Source organism: Rana temporaria (genome assembly GCF_905171775.1).
Source record: "Rana temporaria chromosome 8 unlocalized genomic scaffold, aRanTem1.1 chr8z, whole genome shotgun sequence".
Classification (NCBI taxonomy): domain Eukaryota; kingdom Metazoa; phylum Chordata; class Amphibia; order Anura; family Ranidae; genus Rana; species Rana temporaria.
Genome location: NW_024404476.1, coordinates 200784 through 208126, shown reverse-complemented (window position 1 = coordinate 208126; position 7343 = coordinate 200784). Strand labels below are relative to the sequence as shown.

Here is a 7343-nt window from a genome sequence, read left to right as displayed (position 1 = left end):
GTATGACTCCCCGGTGTTACTATACGTATAATATTACCGTCACTCTGCCCCCTTGTGGTTGGATCTGGTATGACTCCCCGGTGTTACTATACATATAATATTACCGTCACTCTGCCCCCTTGTGGTTGGATCTGGTATGACTCCCCCTGTGTTACTATACGTATAATATTACCGTCACTCTGCCCCCTTGTGGTTGGATCTGGTATGACTCTCCTATGTTACTATACATATAATATTACCGTCACTCTGCCCCCTTGTGGTTGGATCTGGTATGACTCCCCGGTGTTACTATACGTATAATATTACCGTCACTGCCCCCTTGTGGTTGGATCTGGTATGACTCCCCGGTGTTACTATACGTATAATATTACCGTCACTCTGCCCCCTTGTGGTTGGATCTGGTATGACTCCCCCTGTGTTACTATACATATAATATTACCGTCACTCTGCCCCCTTGTGGTTGGATCTGGTATGACTCCCCCTGTGTTACTATACATATAATATCACCGTCACTCTGCCCCCTTGTGGTTGGATCTGGTATGACTCCCCTGTGTTACTATACATATAATATTACCGTCACTCTGCCCCCTTGTGGTTGGATCTGGTATGACTCCCCCTGTGTTACTATACATATAATATTACCGTCACTCTGCCCTCTTGTGGTTGGATCTGGTATGACTCCCCCTGTGTTACTATACATATAATATTACCGTCACTCTGCCCCCTTGTGGTTGGATCTGGTATGTCTCCCCCTGTGTTACTATACATATAATATTACCGTCACTCTGCCCCCTTGTGGTTGGATCTGGTATCACTCCCCTGTGTTATTATACATATAAAATATTACCGTCACTCTGCCCCCTTGTGGTTGGATCTGGTATGACTCTCCTGTGTTACTATACATATAATATTACCGTCACTCTGCCCCCTTGTGGTTGGATCTGGTATGACTCCCCTGTGTTACTATACATATAATATTACTGTCACTCTGCCCCCTTGTGGTTGGATCTGGTATGACTCCCCTGTGTTACTATACATATAATATTACCGTCACTATGCCCCCTTGTGGTTGGATCTGGTATGACTCCCCTTTGTGTTACTATACATATAATATTACCGTCACTCTGCCCCCTTGTGGTTGGATCTGGTATGACTCTCCTGTGTTACTTACCTGGCAGGGGAGACACCATGATCATGAAGGCGGTTCTCCCAGGGCGAGGCACGGCTATTGCACACTCTAGGCCGTGCTGATCGTGGTTGTCTTCCCTGCCGCTTCTCGGCCTTTTGGCTGGGACTAGGTGTGGTATCTGTCCTTATCAGTTGTCAGCGGAGCGCTGAAGCACCTCCTACATGGGGAGGGTGGATGCAATCCAATGACGTCATTGCACCTGGAAGGATGGTTTCAGCAGGGACTACGCCGTGCTGCCCGACAGAATACTGGGGGCCGGCCCATGGTTGAGTCTGAGCCATCTGGAAGGGTGCTCCTGGTGAGGATGGGTGCTGTGCTTGGTCTTGGTCTTTTTGCCGAGTTCTAGTCTGGCCTTCTGGCTGGCTGGTGTAAGTGCTATCTCTGTCGGCGATCCGGTTGGAGGAGCTGGTAATGCCCTGTGGTAGGACAGGGCAGAGCCATGCAAATCCGCTGGGTTGACGGAGGGTCTGGAGGGGCTAGTATTGGTGGAGGCTGCTAACTGGAGCGGCAGTTCTCCCCAAGAAAACCTTGAAGGGCTCTCTAGCTGACGGGGGTGGAGGGCTGCACTGGCCAGTCGGGGGGTCGGATATGGAACGAAAAGCCTATGGTGCATGTGCCCCTGGAGTGGCAGTCCAGGGGTATCTGAAGATCACTGTGTGTGAGGGACACATTGATTGAAGGATACCACGGTCACTGCACCAGATACACGCTTTTTTTAGCACCTGCCTCCTGGGCCGGGCCTTTTGGCTAGGACCGGAGGAATTTTTTATTCCTGGCCGGAGGGCCTGGTCATTGTTTCACCACAATGGCCACTTCTTTCACTCTCCTCTCCACTATCCCTTCCCCCACTTTATTTTATTTAAGCCTGTGTTTGTCACTTTTTTGTCTTTTTTTGTTGTGCACGTTTTGTCACTGTGTGATTAGTAGGGTGCGGGTCCTCGGGCCAGCCCTGAACGTCTTGGGAGTGGGTGGACATGGCCTTCTGGCTTAGTTCGCCTGCTCTCATGGGGTCTCCCTTCGGGGGAGCCCCACCTAGTACTGGGAGGGTTCTGTTTCGGCAGTCCCTCCGAGGAAGTTGGGTCCGTGTCGACTTCGGTTGCTCGGACCACAGTACCTCAGTCCCCGTCTGGAGCCTAACGCCCCGGGGGATCAGGGTTATGGGTCCCTCTTCACAGGAGGACCACTTGACGTTGCACCCGTCTGCACGTTTTTGTGAACACTCTTTATGTGTGTGCACATTTTTTCTGCACCGGGTGGAGTTTTTTGGGTGTGTTCACACGCCATAGGCTTTTCAAAAAAAAAAAAAAAAAAAAAAAAAAAAAATGACTCTCCTGTGTTTCTATACATATAATATTACCGTCACTCTGCCCCCTTGTGGTTGTATCTGGTATGACTCTCCTGTGTTACTATACATATAATATTACCATCACTCTGCCCCCTTGTGGTTGGATCTGGTATGACTCCCCCTGTGTTACTATACATATAATATTACCGTCACTTTGCCCCCTTGTGGTTGGATCTGGTATGATTCCCCCTGTGTTACTATACATATAATATTACCGTCACTCTGCCCCCTTGTGTTTGGATCTGGTATGACTCCCCCTGTGGTACTATACATATAATATTACCGTCACTCTGCCCCCTTGTGGTTGGATCTGGTATGATTCCCCCTGTGTTACTATATGTATAATATTACCGTCACTCTGCCCCCTTGTGGTTGGATCTGGTATGACTCCCCCTGTGATACTATACATATAATATTACCGTCACTCTGCCCCCTTGTGGTTGGATCTGGTATGACTCCCCCTGTGATACTATACATATAATATTACTGTCACTCTGCCCCCTTGTGGTTGGATCTGGTATGACCCTCCTGTGTTACTATACATATAATATTACTGTCACTCTGCCCCCTTGTGGATGGATCTGGTATGACTCCCCCTGTGATACTATACATATAATATTACTGTCACTCTGCCCCCTTGTGGTTGGATCTGATATGACTCCCCCTGTGTTACTATACATATAATATTATCGTCACTGTGCCTCCTTGTGGTTGGATCTGGTATGACTCCCCCTGTGTTTCTATACATATAATATTACTGTCACTGCCCCCCTTGTGGTTGGATCTGGTATGACCCCCCCCCTGTGTTACTATACATATAATATTACCGTCACTCTGCCCCCTTGTGGTTGGATCTGGTATGACTCCCCCTGTGATACTATACATATAATATTACTGTCACTCTGCCCCCTTGTGGTTGGATCTGATATGACTCCCCCTGTGTTACTATACATATAATATTATCCTCACTGTGCCCCCTTGTGGTTGGATCTGGTATGACTCCCCCTGTGATACTATACATATAATATTACTGTCACTGCCCCCCTTGTGGTTGGATCTGGTATGACCCCCCCCTGTGTTACTATACATATAATATTACCGTCACTCTGTCTCCTTGTGGTTTGATCACCCCCATTCCTTCCCCAAATACACCCCACAGACCCCCATTCCATTCTGCTACTCCCCCGAACAGCCTGGACAGTGAGACTTACCCTGCTGGATGCGAGCAAACTGCACCCATTGGATTGAGGTACCTTTGCATCTGTGGAGCAGGAGGATGCATCAGGCTCCATCAGGGGAAGGGGGCAAAAATAATCATTGTTTTCCTGTCCTAAGCAGTTTTGTGCAGATAATTCTTTGTGTATCGACAACATCTGTTCCGTGCGAAAGACTGTTCAGTTCTTCAGGGTATATTGTCCATAGAATGCGATCATGTCTGCTTCCAGAAAATGTAAGAGCCGGTTCACACTGGGGCGATTTGTGATCCGACTTGAAATCGCCTCAAGTCGTCCCAAGTCGTGCTGTCAAGAAAAACAATGCAAGTGAATGGGAGCGGTGTTAATACACACGACTCAAGGCGATCCGACTTCAAAAGAAGTTCCTGTACGACTTCAATCCGACTTGTAGGCGATTCCTACCCATTGATTTCAATGGAAGTAGCTTTCAAGTCTGATCACTGTTCATAGTGAGGCGATTTTGCCAGAAGCAGAGAGGAATTTACCCAGAAGCCACCAGGTACTCCCCTGTCCCCAGGCAGCGCCCACCTTCTTGGCACGGATTACTTTCACTTTCTTAGTACGTTGTCTCTGTTTGCAGCATGGCTGCCAGAGTTAGGAAAGAGGCCGTGGATAATGAGTCCCTTATAAGGCTGGTAAAAGAGAGACCATGCCTCTATGACAAGAGGGACCCCTTTTACAAGGACCAAATGAAGAGGGACAATGCCTGGCTGGACATTTCTCGCCTGACCTTTGAGGATTGGGGCATATTGTCTGAGACCGACCGCACTGCCAAAAGTAAGTTTAACCTTTTTATTATATGTCTATTTTCCTTGCCTAGGCATGCTGGTTGTAGTTCCATACATGCCACTTGTTTGCACAGAGAATGGCGGCATGAACTCCCTCACCGGCATCAATAGATCCCCTGGCAGGAACAGTATATCCCATGCTGGCAATAGTAGATGCAGACAGGAACCATAGATTCCCCAAAAAAGTAGATCCCTACCAGGAACACTACTTCAAATGACAAGAACAACAATAGATCCCTGATCGGAACACTAGTTCACATGATAACAACAATAGATCCTTGACAACACTAGATCCCTGGCAGGAACAACAGATCCCCCAACAATAGATCCCTGATCGGAACACAAGTTCACATGAGAACAAAAATAGATCCTTGACAAAACTAGATCCCTGGCAGGAACAACAGGTCCCCCAGCAACAATAGATCCCTGATCGGAACACAAGTTCACATGAGAACAACAATAGATCCTTGACAAAACTAGATCCCTGGCAGGAACAACAGATCCCCCAACAATAGATCCCTGATCGGAACACAAGTTCACATGAGAACAACAATAGATCCTTGACAAAACTAGATCCCTGGCAGGAACAATAGATCCCCCAACAACAATAGATCCCTGATCGGAACACAAGTTCACATGAGAACAACAATAGATCCTTGACAAAACTAGATCCCTGGCAGAAACAATAGATCCCCCAACAACAATAGATCCCTGATCGGAACACAAGTTCACATGAGAACAACAATAGATCCTTGACAAAACTAGATCCCTGGCAGGAAGAACAGATCCCCCAACAATAGATCCCTGATCAGAACACAAGTTCACATGAGAACAACAATAAATCCTTGACAAACCACCTCTGATGAAGCCACGTGACGTGGCGTAACATGTAAGGGACGGGCTTATTACAGGAACACACAAGGAAGCTATGATCAGCTGTGTTTTCCTTTCGTTTTCACTTTGTTTTACTATGTAATGTAGCGTTTTTACAATAAACCAGCCTCCGTTTTACTACACTATGGGAAGCAATCTTTTTTATTCCTCCATGTTGAGCACCACCGTCACCCAATAGAAGCCTGGAGCTGATTACCTAGGACTGCACAGGACGCCCTGGACATCCATATCCAGACACAGATCCAGCAGCACTCATATAATCAAGGCTTGATTACTTCTTGGGGAAGGTAAGCGCTTTGTGAGCACATTTTTTTGAAGATCCACATTGGAGGATTCCTAAGATTATCACACCATTTTCTTTTGGAGAATTGCTGTTTGATGGAACTTTTGATTGCATTTATTGCTTTATCCCATTTATGCACTAGCTATTCAAAGCTCTTTTATCATCTCAGAACTATTGAGAATTCATTTGTTTGCTGACTCACCACAGCATCACAGTTGTTTTGTGCATGATTTTTTCACTTGCTACATGCTGATTGGAATAATCACCATTATTTTGTATATTTATATTTTGGCACTGTGTTTATATGTTTTATTTATGATCAGTTTGATTCACTGACAAACACTTTTTGCTACATAGCCATTTAATATTGCGCTAGTCACTTCATCTTTCAATAAATCCTTGACGACACTAGATCCCTGGCAGGAACAACAGGTCCCCCAGCAACAATAGATCCCTGATCGGAACACAAGTTCACATGAGAACAACAATAGATCCTTGACAAAACTAGATCCCTGGCAGGAACAACAGATCCCCCAACAATAGATCCCTGATCGGAACACAAGTTCACATGAGAACAACAATAGATCCTTGACAAAACTAGATCTCTGGCAGGAACAACAGATCCCCCAACAATAGATCCCTGATCAGAACACAAGTTCACATGAGAACAATAGATCCTTGACAAAACTAGATCCCTGGCAGGAACAACAGATCCCCCAACAATAGATCCCTGATCGGAACACAAGTTCACATGAGAACAACAATAGATCCTTGACAAAACTAGATCCCTGGCAGAAACAATAGATCCCCCAACAACAATAGATCCCTGATCGGAACACAAGTTCACATGAGAACAACAATAGATCCTTGACAAAACTAGATCCCTGGCAGGAAGAACAGATCCCCCAACAATAGATCCCTGATCGGAACACAAGTTCACATGAGAACAACAATAGATCCTTGACAAAACTAGATCCCTGGTAGGAACAAAAGATCCCCCAACAATAGATCCCTGATCGGAACACAAGTTCACATGAGAACAACAATAGATCCTTGACAAAACTAGATACCTGGCAGGAACAATAGATCCCCCAACAACAATAGATCCCTGATCAGAACACAAGTTCACATGAGAACAATAGATCCTTAAAAAACACTAGATCCCTGGCAGGAACAACAGGTCCCCCAACAACAATAGATCCCAGATCGGAACACAAGTTCACATGACAACAGCAATAGATCCTTGACAACATTAGCTCAATAGCATGTCAATACTGCCAAACCAGCTGTTATGACAGCTGCCATTAGGTAACGCACAGAGAGCATTTTAAACACAGGAAAACAGGGAACAGGGAAGAAGAAATCAAACAGGAAGAAGAATGATGTCAGAAGAGCTTAGTAGCTCTGATTGGCCATTTCTGACATTCCCTGTCCTGGAGGCGATTTATAAATCGCCCCAGATCGCCTCAGATCGCCCTGTGGTTCACATTCAAGTCGTGTCGGAATCGCCTCTGGAAGTCGCGCTGGAAGTCGGATCGCCCCAGTGTGAACCGGCTATACCTACTATAAAGTGACTGACAGTCAATATAGTAGATACGTTTTATAATTA

General features: G+C 46.0%; 1 pseudogene; it reads left to right on the top strand.

Annotated features, from left to right (window-relative positions):
- Window positions 1-1163: 1163 nt before the first annotated feature.
- LOC120921896 lies at window positions 1164-1344 on the top strand (annotated as a pseudogene).
- Window positions 1345-7343: the final 5999 nt, after the last annotated feature.